The sequence below is a fragment of the Mesoplodon mirus genome, assembly GCF_964341445.2.
Source record: "Mesoplodon mirus genome assembly, chromosome: 15".
Taxonomy (NCBI): domain Eukaryota; kingdom Metazoa; phylum Chordata; class Mammalia; order Artiodactyla; family Ziphiidae; genus Mesoplodon; species Mesoplodon mirus.
Genome location: NC_138991.1, coordinates 41,830,166 through 41,847,502, shown reverse-complemented (window position 1 = coordinate 41,847,502; position 17,337 = coordinate 41,830,166). Strand labels below are relative to the sequence as shown.

General features: G+C 39.5%; 1 pseudogene across 1 annotated transcript in view; it reads right to left on the bottom strand.

Annotated features, from left to right (window-relative positions):
* LOC309816736 (chromobox protein homolog 1-like) overlaps nt 1-16,792 on the bottom strand; it is a 53,117-nt pseudogene extending 36,325 nt beyond the window's left edge. Inside the window, exon 1 of the transcript in view lies at nt 16,709-16,792. The product of the transcript in view is annotated as a chromobox protein homolog 1-like (transcript). The remainder of the gene's footprint in view (nt 1-16,708) is intronic.
* Between the last annotated feature and the right edge of the window lie 545 nt (nt 16,793-17,337).

The following is a 17,337-nucleotide window of genomic DNA, read 5'->3' as shown; positions in this document are numbered from 1 at the left end:
TCAACATAATAAAGGCCAAATATGACAAACCCACAGCAAACATCATTCTCAATGGTGAAAAACTGAAAGCATTTCCTCTAGGATCAGGAACAAGACAAGGATGTCCACTCTCACCACTATTATTCAACATAGTTTTGGACGTCCTAGCCATGGCAATCAGAGAAGAAAAAGAAATAAAAGGAATACAAATTGGAAAAGAAGAAGTAAAACTGTCACTGTGTGCAGATGACATGATACTATATACATAGACAATTCTAAAGATGCCACCAGAAAACTACTAGAGCTAATCAATGAATTTGGTAAAGTTGCATGATACAAAATTAATGCACAGAAATCTCCTGCATTCCTATACATTAATGATGAAAAATCTGAAAGAGAAATTAAGGAAACACTCCCATTTACCATTGCAACAAAAAGAATAAAATACGTAGGAATAACCCTACCTAGAGAGACAAAAGACCTGTATGCAGAAAAGTGTAAGACACTGGTGAAAGAAATTAAAGATTATACCGACAGATGGAGAGACATACCATGTTCTTGGGCTGGAAGAATCAATATTGTGAAAATGACTATACTACCCAAAGCAATCTACAGATCCAATGCAATCCCTATCAAATTACCAATGGCATTTTTTAGGGAACTAGAACAAAAAATCTTAAAATTTGTATAGAGACACAAAAGACCTGGAATAGCCAAAGCAGTCTTGAAGGCAAAAAGCGGAGCTGGAGGAATCAGGCTCCCTGACTTCAGACTATACTACAAAGCTACAGTAATCAAGACAATATGGTACTGGCACAAAAACAGAAACATAGATCAATGGAACAAGATAGAAAGCCCAGAGATAAACCCTTGCACCTATGGTCAACTAATGTATGACAAAGAAGGCAAGGATATACAATGGAGAAAATGCAGTCTCCTCAGCAAGTGGTGCTGGGAAAACTGGACAGCTGCATGTAAAATAATGAAATTAGAACACTCCCTAACACCATATGCAAAAATAAACTCAAAATGGATTAGAGACCTGTATATAGGACTGGACACTATAAAACTCTTAGAGGAAAACATAGGAAGAACGCTCTTTGACATAAATCACAGCAAGATCTTTTTTGATTCAACTCCTAGAGTAATGGAAATCAAAACAAAAATAAACAAATGGGACCTAATGAAACTTCAAAGCTTTTGCACAGCAAAGGAAACCATAAACAAGACCAAAAGACAACCCTTAGAAGGGGAGAAAATATTTGCAAATGAATCAACGGACAAAGGATTAATCTCCAAAATATATAAACAGCTCATGCAGCTCAATATTAAAGGAACAAACAACCCAATCCAAAAATGGGCAGAAGACCTAAATAGACATTTCTCCAAAGAAGACGTACAGATGGCCAAGAAGCACATGAAAAGCTGCTCAACATCACTAATTATTAGAGAAATGCAAATCAAAACTACAATGAGGTATCACCTCACACCATTTAGAATGGGCATCATCAGAAAATCTACAAAGAACAAATGCTGGAGAGGGTGTGGAGAAAAGGGAACCCTCTTGCACTGTTGGTGGGAATGTAAATTGATACAGCCACTCTGGAGAACAGTATGAAGGTTCCTTAAAAAACTAAAAATAGGGCTTCACTGGTGGCGCAGAGGTTGAGAGTCTGCCTGCCGATGCAGGGGACATGGGTTCATGCCCCGGTCCGGGAAGATCCCACATGCCACAGAGCGGCTGGGCCTGTGAGCCATGGCCGCTGAGCCTGCGCGTCCGGAGCCTGTGCTCTGCAATGGGAGAGGCCACAACAGTGAGAGGCCTGCGTACCGCAAAAAAAACCCCAAAACAAACAAACAAACAAAAACTAAAAATAGAACTACCATATGATCCAGCAATCCCACTACTGGGCATATACCCAGAGAAAACCATCATTCAAAAAGACACATGCACCCCAATGTTCATTACAGCACTATTTACAATAGCCAGGTCATGGAAGCAACCTAAATGCCCTTCAACAGACAAATGGATAAAGAAGATGTGGTACATATATAGAATGTGATATTATTCAGCCATAAAAAGGAACGAAATTGGGTCATTTGTTGAGAGGTGGTTGGATCTAGAGACTGTCATATAGAGTGAAGTAAGTCAGAAATAGGAAAACAAATATCGTATATTATTGTATATATATGGAACCTAGAAATATTTTACAGGTGAACCAGTTTGCAGGGCAGAAATTGAGACACAGATGTAGAGAACAAACATATGGACACCAAGGGGGAAAGCGGTGGTGGGGTGGGGGGGGTGGCGAGCTGAATTGGGCAATTGGGATTGACATGTATACACTGATGTGTATAAAATTCATGACTAATAAGAACCTGCTGTATAAAAAAATAAGTAAAATTCAAAAATAAAATAAAAAAAGATTAATATATAGAAATCTGTTGCTTTTCTATACACTAATAATCAACTATCAGAAAGAGAAAACAAGAAAACAATTCCATTTAAAATCACATCAAACAGAATATATACCTAGGAATAAACTAACAAGGTGAAAGGCCTATACTCTGAAAACTATAAAACATTGATGAAGGAAACTGAAAGATGACATGAAATGGAAAGATGTCCTGTGATCATAGACTGGAAGAATTAATATTGTTAAAGTGTCCTTACTACCCAAAGCAATCTACAGATTTAATGCAATTCCTATCAAAATACCCATGACATTTTTCACAGGCCTAGAACAAATAATCCTAAAATTTATATGGAACCATAAAAGATCACAAATAGTCAAAGCAATCTTGAAGGAAAACAAACAAACACAGCTGGAAGTATCACTCTCTCTGACTTCAGACTGTACTGCAAACCTACAGTAATCAGAACAGTATAGTACTGGCACAAAAACAGAAACATAGATCAATGGAACATGATAGAGAGCCCAGAAATAAACCCATGCACTTATGGCCAATTTATCTATAAAAAAGGATACAAGAATACACAATGGGGGAAAGACATTCTCTTCAATATGTGGTCCTGGGAAAACTGAACAGCTACATGGAGAAAAAGACAGTTCATTCAAAAATTATACTTGGGGGCTTCCCTGGTGGTGCAGTGGTTGAGAGTCCACCTGCCAATGCAGGCAACACGGGTTCGTGCCCCAGTCTGGGAAGATCCCACATGCTGCGGAGCGGCTAGGCCTCTGAGCCATGGCTGCTGAGTCTGCGCATCTGGAGCCTGTGCTCCACAATGGGAGAGGCCACAATGGTGAGAGGCCCGCGTACCGCAAAAAAAAAAAAAAAAAATTATACTTGGAAATTTCCATACCACTCTCTCACAAATTATTAGGATAACTGGACATAAAATCAATAAGGAATAGAAGAGTTGAAAAACACTATCAAAAATTGAACCTGGGGCTTCCCTGGTGGCTCAGTGGTTGAGAGTCCGCCTGCCGATGCAGGGGACACGGGTTCGTGCCCCAGTCCGGGAAGATCCCACATGCAGCGGAGCGGCTGGGCCCGTGAGCCATGGCCACTGAGCCTGTGCGTCGAGCCTGTGCTCTGCAACGGGAGAGGCCACAACAGTGAGAGGCCCGCGTACTGAGGAAAAAAAGGAAAAAAAAAATTGAACCTGATGTTTATTCAGTTAACTCCACACAGTAGCAGCAGATTACACATTCTTTTCAAGCACACTTGGAGCATTGTCAGGATGTTACACTATAAGACTGAAATTGAAGATGACACACACAGATGGAAAAGTATAATGTGTTCATGGACTGGAATAATCAATATTGTTAAAATGATCATACCGCCCACGGCAATCTACAGATTCAATGCAATCTCTATCAAAATACCAATGGCATATTTCACAGAACTAGAATAAATAATTTTAAAATTTGTACGGAAACACAAAAGACCCCAAATAGCCAAAGCAATCTTGAGAAAGAACAGAACTGTTGGTATAACACTCCCTGACTTCAAACTATACTACAAAGCTACAGTAATCAAAACAGTAAAGTACTGGCACAAAAACAGACACACAGATCAATGGAATAGAATAGACAGCCCAGATACAAACTCACACACTTATAGCTAATTGATCTATGACAAAGGAGGCAAAAATATACAATGGGGAAAAGACAGTCTCTGCAATAAGTCATGCTGGGAAAACTGGACAGGTACATATAAATCAATGAAATTCAAACATTTTCTCACACCATATACAAAAATAAACTCAAAATGGATTAAAGACCTAAACTTAAGACTGGAAACCATAAAACTCCTAGAAGAAAATGTAGGCAGAATACTCTTTGACGTAAATCGTAGCAATATTTTTTTAGATCTGTCTCCTAAGGCAAAAGAAACAAAAGCAAAAATAAACAAATGGGACCTAACTAAACTTAAAAGCTTTTGCACAGCAAAGGAAACTCTCGACAATACAAAAAGACAGCCTACTGAATGAGAGAAAATATTTGTAAATGATACGACTGATAAGGGGTTAACGTCCAAAATATATAAACAATTTATTTAACTCAGTATCAAACAAAAAAACAACCTGATTTTAAAAATGGGCAGAAGACCTGAATAGACATTTTTCCAAAGAAGACATACAGATGGTCGACACCTGAAAATATGCTCAATATTGCTAATCACCAGAGAAATGCAAATCAAACCCACAATGAGATATCACCTCACACCCATCAGAATGGCTATCATCAAAAAGATCATAAATAAGAAATGTTGGTGAGGATGTGGGAAAAGGGAACCCTTGTACACTATTGGTAGGAATGTAAATTGGTGCAACCACTGTTGAAAGCAGTATGGAGGTTCCTGAAAAAACTAAAAATAGAACTACCATATGATCCAGCAATCCCACTGCTGGGCATATATTTGAAGAAAAGGAAAATACTAATTTGAGAAGATACATGCACCCCAATGTTCATAACACCATTATTTACAATAGCCAAGAAATAGAAGCAACCTAAGTGTCTACCAACAAATGAAGATGTAACATATATACACATACACACACACATATACACACACACAATAGGATATTACACAGCAATAAAAAAAATGAAAATTTGCCATGACAACAACATAGATGGACCTGGAGGGTATTATACTTAGTGAAATAAGTCAGACAGAGAAAGACAAATTCTGTATGTTACCAGTTATATTTGGAATCTAAAAAAACAAAACTGATGAATGAATATGAACAAACCAGAAACAGACTCACAGATACAGAGAACAAACTAGTGGTTACCAGCAGGGAGAGGGAAGGGGTTTAGAGGATTAAGAGGCACAAACTACTGTATAGAAAAAAATAAGCTACAAAGATGTAATGTACAGCACAGGGAATACAGCCAACATTTTATAAGAACTTTAAGTGGAGTATAAACTATAAATGTTCTGAATCACTATGTTGTACATCTGAAACTAATATTGTAAATCAATTATATTTCAATTTTTAAAACATGACTGAATGATGAATAAATGGAGGAGAAGGGACCAACCTTCCACACAGAAGAATTCCAAATAATATGTGTAAATTATCCCTGCCCCCTTCTGGGAGATGGAGCTTAATTCCTTTCCCCTGTGTGTGATCTGGACTGAGTGACCCACTTCCAAGGAATAGAGCTCAGAAAGGAAAAAATAATAACTTTACAGTGGAGAAACCTGGCAGATGCAATCTTAACCTACTGATTAAAGTTATATCACCATTAATGTCATGCTGTTAAGGCCCTAATATGATGCATTGAAAAGGGTACTTCACTCTGAAAATTCTTTCCAGAAACCTACAACTCCATTCTAATCATGAGAAAATATCAGAAAAATGGAAGGACATTCTATAAAATACTTAGCCAGTATTCTTCAAAAGTGTTAAGGTCCTAAAAATACAAATAGAATGAGAAACTGTCACAGATTGGAAAAGACTAAGGGGACACGATGATTAGGTGTTATGGGTACCCTGGGCTGGGTTCCGGAACAGAAAGAGACTATCAGTGGACAAACTGGTGAAACTGGAATAAATTATGTCATTTCATTAATAGTATTGTACTAATGACAACTTCTTAGTTTTGACAAATGTGCCACAGTTGTTAGATGTTAATATCAGGGGAAGCTAGGTGAAGGGTGTATAGGAGCTGTATACTGTCTTTGCAATTTTTCTGTAAAACTAAAATTATTCCAACGCAAAAAAGAAAAAGTGTTAAAGAATGAGAAACATGTCTATGGAATGATCTGGGGAAAACTCTGAGACATAAGTGAAAAAAAATCAAGTCGTAGAATGATGGGTATTGTTTGCTATTGTTTGATTGTAAATGCTGAGACCGCTTCTAGAAAGACGCCCGCCCCCCCAAAATTGGTAAGAGAGTTGCCTCAATGGGAGGGTAACTGGGTGGGATAGAGAGAGGAGTGGAAGGGAGACTTTTTGCTCTGGAGCTTTTGTACCTTTCAAATTTTATACCCTGTGCAAAAAAGTAAATTAAAAAGTGGGTAGGAATATTGCCTTTGGTCAAAAGGGCTCGTAAAGATCCTTTAAATTACCCAGGATTAAACAAAAATCAATTATAAAAATTTGGTTGAGTTCCCCCAGAGAAGCAGCTGGCCTGAATTTAGGAGCCACAACGTGTGGTTCTCTGCGCTCAGGCCGGTGGGAAGGGGCCACCCTGGGAAGCTGTGAGCCCGAGGCAAGCAGCGCTCGGCAGCTTTACACACCCTCCTGGGCGCAAGTCACGGTTCTCAGTTCTTGCTCTGCCCCTCGTCCTGGTTCGCTTTTTTTCTTCCTTAACAGCTTTGGTTGAAGTCACTTCATTTGCCACTTTCCTCGTCAGCACTTCCCCTCCCCTGCTTTTCTTTTCTTTGTAACACTGCCGTTGCATAGCTCTAACGTTATATATTTGCTTGTTCTGAATATATACTGCTACATAACAAACCATCCCAAATTTGGTGAGGCAATAGCCATTTTGCGGTGCTCACGAATTCTGTGGGTCAGAATTTGGACAGGGCACAGCAAGGATGAATTGTCTCTGTGCCACGATGTCGGGGGTGACCTCGATGGCTGGGGGCTAGGATCACGTGTCTGGATTCCTGCGCTGTGCTCATTGGAAGACGGTGCTCACCTGGGACTGAGTACAGTGCCACCATGTGGCCTTTCCACCTGGTTTGGTGCGCCCGCAAGAGGAGTCAGAAGAGCAAGTGTTCTGAGAGACATGACCTTTTATGAGCTAGTCTGTGAGGTCACTTGTGCTGTTCTCTATTGGCTGAAGCAACCCCAGGCCCACCCAGACTCAGGGCGGAGAGGCATCAACTCCACCTCTCCCTGAGAGGAGCGCCAGAGAACTGGGGCCATGTTCTAAGACCACCACCACACTCGTTTATTTTGTGTCTTCTTTCTACGACGGCAGGGACTCTCTTGGTTTTGTTTTCTACCATATCCCTTGTAGGCACACAAAGATATTTTGCTGATGAATGCTGTATAATGCTCATGTGGAGAAAGTGTCATTTCCCAAAGTGGAATGCCTCTCTGCCACTGTGTGTCGTCTTGCTGGGATGGCAAATCCAAGTCACCTGCCATTCTGCTATAGAAACCCATGTGGTCCCTTCACTGGTCACTTTCTCTCCCCTCTCCCAGCCAAGGGCTTGACATGTGATCTACATGTAGCTGGTCAGTATATCTATCATGGGACCGCACATCTCGAAGGCAGTGACACAGTGCAGAAAAACCGCTAAAGCCACTCTGGCAGTAGCTCCAAGGCAGGACTGTTGAGCAGTTCCTACTATTGACTGTCCCCCCCAAAGGTGCCAGATTCCTATTTGTTCCAAGACTATGTCTCCATCCTCCCTTGAATCCTGTTGCTTCTCCCACACAGGAAACGATGTTCAACATCACTAATTATTAGGCAGGTGCAAATCAAAACCCCAATTAGCGATCACCTCATGCCGGTTAGAATGGCTATTATCAAATAGGCAAGAAATAACAAGCGTTGGTGAGGATGTGGAGAAAAGGGAGCCCCTCCTACAGTGTTGGTGGGAACGTGATTCGGTGTTACTACTATGGAAACAGCATGGAGATTCATCAAAAAATTAAGAAAAGAACTACCATGTGATCCAGCTATCACACTTGTGGGTATTTATCCAAAGAATTCTAAAGCACTAATTTGAAAAGATATATGCACCCCTATGTTCATTGCAGCACTGTTTACAATAGTTTCAGTCACGCAAGATGAAAAAAATTATTGGGATCTGTTGTATAACAATGTGCATATAGTTAACAATACTATACAATACACTTAAAAATTAAGAGGGTAAATTTATGTTATGTGTTTTTTTACCACACAAAAAAAGAGCAGGGTGGGGCAATGTTTTAAGTAGGTATGTTTAAAAAGTAAGGAGAAGGAGGAAGAAGTCAAAGAGGAGGAGGAGGGCTTCCCTGGTGGCACAGTGGTTGAGAGTCTGCCTGCCGAGGCAGGGGACACGGGTTCATGCCCTGGTCCGGGAAGATCCCACATGCCGCGGAGCAGCTAGGCCCGTGAGCCATGGCCGCTGAGCCTGCGCGTCCGGAGCCTGTGCTCCACAACGGGAGAGGCCACAACAGTGTAAAGGCCCACGTACCGCAAAAAAAAAAAAAAAAAAAAGAGGAGGAGGAGGAGTCCTTGTCTCTGCCTATATACAGACATATGTTTAAAATTTATAAACACGCTTTCCTATCTCCTGGATGTCTTTGAACCTTTATATGCTGCTGTGCATTGGGACTCTGGGACCGGGAAATCTGTGGAAGCAACCCAAGTGTGGCATATAATACAATGAAATATCCATCATCTAAAAAGAAGGAAATTATGACATATACTACAAAGTGCATGCACCTTGAGGGCATTTTGCTAAGGAAAATATGCCAGTCCCCAAAAGACAAATACTAAATGATTCCACTTGTGTGCAGAGCTTAGAATAGTCAAAACCATAGAGGCAAAATGTAGAATGGTGGCAGAGTGACATCAGCAGCATGGCAGATTGAAACACTCCGTCTCTCCCTTTCACTCTACACCCAGTAGAACATCTACAACTCAACAAAGATACCTCTGCCCAACAAGGTTCCAGAGAATTCCACACGTCTGTACGTCTAAAGGTGGGTGGACTGGAACACATAGAGGATGTGGAACCAGGGAACCTGGAGGTGGTGTCTGCAGCCCTGGCCTTCTGGCTAGGATGGCTAAGCCCACAGCACCAGAGAATCTGGTAGCATCACGGGAGGCGGTGCACATGACTCCAGCCTTCAGGCAGCAAGGCACCTGTGGCCACAGGTAACTAGGAAGCAGTGGCAGTGGAACCTGGAACCCATTCTTCCAGCTGCTGAGGCGCCCACAACTCTGGCCCCGACTCCCATGCCCCACAGTGGTGGAACCTACAAACCTTACAACATTGGACACAGCAGAGGTGCCCCCGCTATCCTGGCTACCTCCTCACCCTCACACCCCCCCAGCAGCAGCAGAAGAGCCTGTGAATCAGGGGATCTCAGTCATGGCAAAAAGAGCTCACTATCCAAGTGCCCTAGGCAGTGATGCCAGAGTCACTGAGAGCAGCTAGGTACCTAAGACCCCAGAGGCACAAGAAGCAACAGCAAGGGCACAGGACAACACCTCTGACAGAGGCTGTGGAAAGTGCAAACTCGCAAATATGAACAGAAGCAGCTCAGGTAAGAGAAACCAAAAACTTGTGCTATAGCGCCACCTACTGAGAAACAAAAGAATGGCCTCTAAATTTTTACCGGATGATTCTTTAGAGTCAAATCAAAATGCTTTTGTGATTTCAAACGCACCAGCAGAGGGACAGCTCATCAAACACCATGAAGAACCACAGTAACACCGTGCCACAAAATGAAACTTACAATTCTCCAAAAAACCAATCTTAAACTGATGGAATATTGTGATCTAAAATTCAAAATAACTGCCAGGAATAAACTCAATAAGATACAAGAAACTCAGAAAGGCAGTGCAATGAGCTCAGAAATAACACTAATGAACAGAAGGAATACTTTACCCAGGAGAGTGAAATTCTTAAAAGAACCAAACAGAAACTTAGGAGCTGAAGAACTCAGTAAATGAGATGAAGAATGCATCAGAAAGCATTGGAAATAGAGCAGACCATATGGAAGAGAGAATTAGTGGGTTCAAAGATAGAAATCTAGAAATGATATAAGTAGAAGAGGAAAGAGAAATAAGATATTAAAAAATGAGGAAATTCTATGAGAGATATTCAATTCTTTTAGGAAGGGCAACGTTAGGGTAATGGGTGTCCCAGAAGGAGAAGAGAGGGAGAAGGGATCAGAGAGTTTATTTAAAGAAATAATAGCTGAGAACTTCCCAAACCTAGGGAAGGAACTGGATATATAAGTTCATGAAGCTAAGAGAACACCTAATAACCTCAATGCGAAAAGGCCTTTTACAAGACACATTACATTAAAATTGTCAAAATTCAATAAAAAGGATTTTCAGGGCAACCAAGGAAAAAAGAATGGTAACCTACAAAGGAACTCCTATTAGGCTATGAGCAGATTTGTCAGCAGAAACTCTGCAGGCCTGGAGGGAATGGAATGACATTCTCAGAATACTGAAAGATGAAAACAGCCACCCAAGAATACCCTATCCAGCAAAGTTATTATTCAGATGTGGAGGAGAAAGAAAGACTTTTCCAGACAAACAAAAGCTTAGAGAATTCATCAACATTAGACCTGTCTTACAAGAAACGTTAGACGAAATTCTACCAGAAACAAAAAGGCAAAACTACACAAAACATTGATTAAGGTGATAAATAAACAATCAGAAAATTGCAACTCTGTATCAGAATTGGTTTTTAAACACTATATTATAGCATAAAGGTTAAAAGGGAGGAGTAGAAAAATAACTATAGCTACTTCAGTTTGGTAACATATTCACAGAATAAAAAGGGATAATTTGAGACAAGAAAAACACAAAAGGGAAAAAGGAAAGGACAGAACTTATATAGGTAAATGAACACAAGATGTTATCAGCAGAAAAAGAACTATTTTACTTATGAGACATTTTATAAAAATCCCATGGTAGCCACAAAATATAAGTAAGAGAAGAGACACAAAGCATTAAAAAAGAAGAAACTGAGAAAACATCATAAAAAACCCACCAAACCAAAATGGCAGAGAGAAACACAATGAAAAGGCAACTGCAAAGGTGCACAGCAACCAGAAAAGATAAAATGGTAGTACTAAGTCCTTGTCTATCAATAATCGCCTGAAATGTAAATGGATTGAATTCACCAATCAAAAGACACAGAGTGGCTGGATGGATTGAAAAACAAAATGCAACTATATGCTGCCTCCAGGAGACTAACCTCAGCTCTAAAGAGAAACACAGGCTCGGGCTTCCCCAGTGGTGCAGTGATTGAGAATCTGCCTGCCAATGCAGGGAACACGGGTTCGATCCCTGGCCCGGGAAGATCCCACATGCCACGGAGCAACTAGGCTTGTGTGCCACAACTATTGAGCCTGTGCTCTAGAGCCCATGAGCCACAACTACTGAGCCCACATGCTGCAACTACTGAAGCCCACAGGCCTAGAGCCTGTGCTCCACAATGATGAAGCCACTGCAATAAGAAGCCCGCACACTGCAACAAAGAGTAGCCCTCGCTCGCCGCAACTAGAGAAAGCCCGTGTGCAGCAACGAAGACCTAACACAGCCAAAAATAAATAAATAAATAAATAAAATTTTAAAAAGAGAAACACAGGCTAAAAGCAAAGGGATGGAAGATGAAACTTCAAGGAAATGGAAGCCCAAAGAAAGTGGGTGTAGCCATACTTACATCAGACAAAATACACTTAAAGCCAAAAAAGGTAACATGAGACAAACATAGATAATATATAATGATAAAGGGGACAATTCACCAAGAAGACATAACAGTAATTAATATATATGTATCTAACATAGGGATACCAAAACATATTAAAAAGTGCTTAATAGACCTAAAGGGAGAAATTGACAGCAACACAAAAATATTAGAGGACTTTAATACCCCATTTACATCAATGGATAGATTGTCCAGACAGAAAGTCAACAAGGAACTTTCTCAAGGATAGACTATATGTTGGGACACAAAACAAGTTTCAGTAAGTTTAAGAAGATTGAAATCATACTAAGCATCTTTTCCAATCACAATGGTATGAAACTAGAAATCAACTACAAGAAGAAAGGTGGAAAAATTATAAATATGTGGAGGCTGAACAACATGCTATAAAACAACTATTGGGTCAATGAATAAATCAAAGGGGAAATAAAAAATTACCCCAATACAAATAAAATTACAACACACCAAAATCTATGGGATGCAGCAAAAGCAGTACTCAGAGGGAAATTTATAGCAGTACAGGTCTACCTCAAGAAACAAGAAAAATCTCAAATAAATAATCTAACTTTGGGCCTTCCCTGGTGGCGCAGTGGATAAGACTCCACATTCCCAGTGGAGGGGGCCTAGGTTCAATCCCTGGTCAGGGAACTAGATCCCACATGCCTGCTGCAAATAAGAGTGTGTATGCCACAACTATGGAGCCTGCGTTCCTCAACTAAGACTGGGCACAACCAAATAAATAAATAAATATTAAAAAGAAACGATCTAAACTTATACCTAAAGGACCAGAGATAAGAACAAATGAAATCCAAAGTCAGTAGACAGAAAGAAATAATAAAGATAAGAAAAGAAATAAATGAAATATACCCTGAGAAAACCATCATTCAAAAAGAGACATGTACCACAATGTTCACTGCAGCACTATTTACAATAGCAAGGACATAGAACCAACCTAAATGTCCATCAACAGATGAGTGGATAAAGAAGATGTGGCACATATATACAATGGAATATTACTCAGCCATAAAAAGAAATGAAACTGAGTTATTTGTAGTGAGGTGGATGGACCTAGAGACTGTCATGCAGAGTGAAGTAAGTCCGAAAGAGAAAAACAAATACCGTATGCTAACACATATATAGGGAATCTAAAAAAAATGGTGATGAACTGATGAACCTAGTTTCAGGGCAGGCATAATGATGTAGACATAGAGAATGGACTTGAGGACACAGGGTGGGAACGGGAAGCTGGGGTGAAGTGAGAGTAGCATCGACATATATACACTACCGAACGTAAAATAGTTTGCTAGTGAGAAGCAGTAGCATAGCACAGGGAGATCAGCTCAGTGCTTTGTGATGACCTAGGGGGGTGGGATAGGGAGGATGGGAGGGAGGCTCAAGAGGGAGGGGATATGAGGACATATGTATGCATATGGCTGATTCACTCTGGTGTACAACAGAAACTAACACAGTATTGTGAAGCAGTTATACTCCAATAAAGATCTATTAAAAAAAGAGGACTGAAATAGAAGCTAAAAAGACAATAGAAAAGATCAATGAAACTAAGAGCTATTTTTTAAAAAAAATAAACAAAATTAACAAACTTTTAGCTAGCCTCACTAAACAAGAGAGAATTCTGTAATAAATAAAATCAGAAACAAAAGAGGAGAAATAACAATGAATAGCACAGAAATATAAAGGATTATAAGAGAATATTATGAACAGTTATAAGCCAAAGAAATTGTACAACCTAGAAGAAATGGACAAATTCTTAGAATAATACAATTTCCCGAGACTGACTCATGAATAAATAGAAAATCTGAATAGACTAATCACTAGTACAAAGATTGAAACAGTAAACAAAAATCTCCCCCAAAACAAAAGTCCAGGACAAGACAGCTTCACAGGTGAATTCCAAGAAGATTTATTTAATACCTACCTTTCTCAAACTCTTCCAAAAAACTGAAGAGAAGGGAACACTTCCTAACTTATTTTATGAAGCCAAAACCAGACAAGGACAACACACAAAAAAGAAAATTACAGACCAGTATCTCTGATAGACACAGATACAAAAATCCTCAACAAAATATTAGCAAGCCAAATACAACAATACATTAAAAGGATCACACACCATAATCAAGTGGTATTTACCCCAGAGATGCAAGGATAGTTCAACACCTGCAAATCAATCAACATGATACAGCACATTAACAAAATGAAGGACAAAAACCACATGATAATCTCATATGCATCTCAGATGCAGAAGAAGCATCTGACAAGATTCAATGCCAAGTTATGATTAAAAACTCTCAATAAAGTGAGTATAGAAGGAATGTATGTCAATGTAATAAAGGCCATATGTGATAAACCCACAGCTAACTCAATGGTGAAAAACTGAAAGCTATTCCTCTAAAATCAGGAAGAAGAATAATATGCTCACTCTTGCTACTCTTACTCAACTTAGTATTGGGAAGTACTACCCACAGCAATTAGTATTAAAAAAAAAAGACATCCAAATTGGAAAAGAAGTAGTAAAACCATCACTGGTTGAGGATGACATGATTTTATATATAGAAAACCCTAAAGACTCCACCAAAAATCTATTAGAAATAATAAATACAGTAAAATCAACATATAAAAATCTACTGCACTTCTATACATTACCAATGAGCTAGAAGAAAGAGAAATTAAGAAAACAATCCCATTTACAATTGCAAAAAAGGAGATGAAAGACCTGTACACTGAAAAGTATAAGACATTATTAAAAGAAATTAAAGACACAAATAAATGGAAAGATATTTGTGTTCTTGGATTAGAAGAATTAACATTGTCTTAGGTGATAAGAACATTTATATAATCTACACATTCAGTGCATTCCCTATCAATATCCCAAGGACATTTTTCACAGAAGTAGAACAAAAAATTCTAAAATGTATGTGGAACAACAAAAAACCCTGAATAGCCAAAGCAATCCTGAAAAAAAAGAACAAAGCTGGAAGAATCACACTCCCTGATTTCAAACTGTATTACAAACACACAGGAATCAAAACAGCATGGTATTGGCAGAAAGACAGATACATAGATCAATAGAATACAGTTGAGAACCCAGAAATAAACCCATGCATATATAGACACTAATATTTGACAAAGGAGCAAAGAACATACAATGGAGAAAGGATAGTCCCTTCAATAAATGGTGTGGGGAAACCTGGACAGTCACGTGCAAAAAATAAGACTAAACCACTATCTCACACTATACACAAAAATCAACTCAAAATGGATTAAAGACTTGAATGTAAGACCTGAAACCATAAAACACCCAGAAGAAAACATAGGCAATACGCTGTGACATAGGTCTTAGCAATATCTTTTTTAGATATGTCTCCTCAGGCAAGGGAATCAAGAGCAAAAATAAACAATCAGGACTACATGAAATTAAAAAGCTCTGCACAGCAAAGGAAACCATCAACAAAATGGAAGACAACCTACGGAATGAGAGAAGATATTTGCAAATGATATATCCAATGAGGGGTTAATATCCAAAATATATAAAGAACTCATACAACTGAACAATAACAAAAAACAAACAACTTGATTAAAAAATGGGCAGGGGAGCTGATAGACATTTTCCCAGCGAAGACATACATATGGCCAACCAGGCACATGAAACGATGTTCAACATCACTATTAGGGAAATGCAAATCAAAACCCCACTGAGATACCACCTCATGCCTGTTAGAATGGCTATTATTAAAAAGTCAGGAAATAAGTATTGGTGAAGATGTGGAGAAAAGGGAATCCTTGTGCAGTGTTGGTGGGGATGTAAATTGGTGCAGCCAGTATGGAAAACAGTATGGAGATTCCTCAAAAAATTCAGAATAGAACCACCATATGATCCAGCTGTCCCACTTCTGGGTATTAGCCAAAGAATATGTGAACACTAACTTGAAAAGATACATGCACTTCTATACTCATGGAGGCCTTATTTACTATAGCCAAGATATGGTAACAATCTAAGTGCCTATCAACAGGTAAATGGATAAAGAAGATGTGGTATATATATGTGTACACACACACACAGACACAATGGAATACTACTCAGCCATAAAAAGATGAAATCTTTCCATTTGAAACAACATGGTGGAACTTGTTATTATACTAAGTGAAATAAGTCAGACAGAAAAAACAAATACTACAGGATTTCACTCATATGTGCAATATAAAAAAATAAACATAAGATAAATGAACGAACCAAACCAAACAAACATGTAGATACAGAGAACAAAATAGTGGTTGTCAGAGGGGAAGGAACACAGGGGAGGGCGAATAGGGAAAGGGGATCAACTGTATGGTGATGGGTGGAAACTAAATATTTGGTAGTGAGAACATGGTAGGGTATACAGCAGTAGAAATGTAATGTTGTACACAAGAAAGTTACATAATGTTATAAACCAGTGTTACTTCAATTTAAAAATGAATAAAAACATTCAGCAGGATAGAAAAGATCGAAGTGTATCACATGCATTCAATTCATGAAACTCCTATTTCCATTTCACTTACATGCATGTATGTGTTAGGTCATTATGTAAAATGTGCTTCTTATTGGGGTTGTGGTTTAAAAGGTTTGAAGGCACTTGCTCTGGGAGCTGCTCAAGGAGACGGCTCTGAGATAACTTAGGAAACAGAGGACAGTCCTAGGAGACCAGCCTGGCCCGCGTCTGTTTGGTTCTGTCCAGTACTCTGATTTCTGGCCCTCCGAGCAAGCCTACCTCCTGGATGGAGGATGCACCCTCAGGCCCGTTGCCTATCAGCAGAAGTCCCCCACAGGCACTAGTGTTGCGTGCAGCTTTTCTTCCTTTACTGAATGGCAACTGGCCTTCATGAGCCTGGCTTTCTCACCCAGGTGGAGCTGCTGCCTCAGAGTAAATACCTTCAGGACCACCATGTGTTGGGTGGGTCTCCTGTGCTTTGTGAAACTCAGGGACAGAGGCCCAAGGGGTCATTCCTGATGGCCAGGAAGGGGTCCAGTGCTGCAGCTAAACATCCTCCTCACCTTCCCCTCAGCCTTAATTCTACCTGTTCTTGTTTCTTAACTACCATCTCCTCCTAAAAGTCTTCATTTTCTCTCCTTATTTTCTGCACCATATTTTTGGCTTAGATTCTGTCCAGTTTCATACTTTTAAATATATCACAGGATGCCCTCTCTTTGCTAGGCATTGTTTTTTTTTTGTGGTATAAACCTTGTCTTTTCTCAGGCATCAGACTCTTGTGAGAAAGGCCTGCATGCCTTCTAAAAATTCTTCACCATGCTAAGCACTTAGTAGATGCCTAGTAAATACTCATTGAACTGAATCAAAATATAGGCTCAGATTTGTCAAATAAATAAGGATCACACCTATTTAGATTATGAGCGTGAGTGCTGGTGCAGCCACTATAGAAAACAGTATGGAGGTTCTTCAAAAAACTAAAAATAGTTGCCATATGATCCAG